Consider the following 2121-nt stretch of genomic DNA (forward strand, 5'->3'; position numbering starts at 1 on the left):
GTGTCCCGAAACTCAGTAAGCTGCCTATGTAGACAACATGAACACAGTCACACACTCATGAAGTGTCATGAAGCACGAAACATTACTAGTGTGAGAGGAAATATTGTAAAAATAAAACACGCATCTTGTAATGCATACACAAATATATTTTTAAACTGTTAAGAGTTTTGAGGTTGGGAAACGCTGCACTTACATTTAATAAATAAATATGATAAGATCTCAAAAGATTTTACACGAATCTATAGATTGAAATGTTCTTCATTTGGACAAAAGTCAATTGTCTTTAAACGCAGTGTGTATGTAAAATGTTGTCTAAGTAGACAGCTGAGTGTGTTTTGAGACACAACCGCTTCCTCCCTCTCTCTCTCTCTCCTCCCACCGGGATAACCTTTGGAGCACATGGACTAATATAAGCGGAAGAGTCAAAGCAATGAACGGCAGTACTTACTGTGGATGACACTCCACCTGTTGTCAACTTCTGTGAAACCACACAAACTCTTTTTATTTCACACAAACTCGATGCTGCTAATTTAGTCAACTCGTGTTTTTTTCTGTTAACCATAGAAAGTGTGACTGATGGTAAACACGCCGGTGAAAAATCCAAATTCGCTTATTTGCATGCGCGTGCCAACTCATATGATCTCGTTTTGACGTGTCCATCGTTTGCTCTTCTAATCAACATGAATAAATACTGTAATATAGTATTATATATATCTAGATACTATAGTTGTTGAGCTTTAATATAGAAAAAAGTATACTAGTTGATCAATTTACTATAGTTATTACTACCGTTTGCCATAGTTCATACTATTGTATACAGTAGGCTATATATTGTTCATGTTGGAAGAACCAGTTCTCATTGTTTTATATATTTATATTTTAACTACCACGTGTTATAAATATCCTCAGAAGAGATCTTTTAATGGATTCAGAGCTGTATCTTTGTTTCTTAATGTGATGAAATGAAGCACCACATGCTTGTGGAGATCCACTGTTATCCACTGAGTGTGTCATTGTTTTGACATACAACATGGTCACACGTTTAAATAAAATGTAATAGAGATGTGAAAAGGACAGACGCTGTTTGACCTCCAGTCATGAACATCTGTAAAGACTCATCATCACTCATATGACCATTTAGAGAAATGTGATGTCAAGTGTGCATGCATTAGTGTTGTAAGCAAAATGACATGTCGATAACAAACTTTGGTTACTAAAATAACTCAAATAAATTAATTCAAATTTTTAGGTTAACTTTCATATTTTATGAACATACTCATTATTTGATCAGTCAGTGTACAGGTTTTCTATATGAACTGAATTACTAGTCATCAAGTGCCACCTGCTGGACTCATGTTGGTTTTACTTTTTATTAACAAAGTTTTACCCTTTTACATGAGCGTAATGACCTCACTGAGAGATTTCCTTATTTCTCACAAAAAAACACAATATGTGTGTGCGTGTTGTTAATTGACAAAATTATATGGCACAAACTGCAAGACTACGGTTCTATCAGTTGTTTTCTTGCAGTCGTTCTCCTGGTTCTTGACTAAACTAATGTGTTGTGTCATTTCTTGCCTTTTAACACTTTCCCAAAGCTGAGATTCACTTTACACTCCAAGCAATTACACGACATGCATACGAAGGTTTTAATACATGTTTTACAATATATTTGAATAAAAAATGAAGATGAGCAGGGTGGATGCTCAGCTCTGCAGGAAGGTAAAGGGTCACAAAATATCTGTTATAATTAGTGCATTCAAAACATATTACGTTGTTTCCCAATTCTGGCCTCTTAAGTAACCTCTTAACATTACACAATTTGGATGTCTTCCTAACCCAACACACCTGATTAAACTCATCGGCTTGAACTGATGTCTGAGAAGAAAGAAAGAAATAATGTGTGCACCGTCATGGTATTGGTAAAGTTCAGTATTACTGCATTCACGTGCACCCGTTTGGTTAATATTTCCCATGATTTGTTGAGCCATGTATTATGTATGCACCAATATGCTATAATAACATATTATATTCCATTTTGTGTTTTAGCATACACACGAGGAAACCGGAGATCTGGCTGAACTGTTTAGACAAGTTTTATTCGGAACACAGCCACCACAC

Source organism: Barbatula barbatula (assembly GCF_947034865.1).
Source record: "Barbatula barbatula genome assembly, chromosome: 20".
NCBI classification, from domain to species: Eukaryota; Metazoa; Chordata; class Actinopteri; order Cypriniformes; family Nemacheilidae; genus Barbatula; species Barbatula barbatula.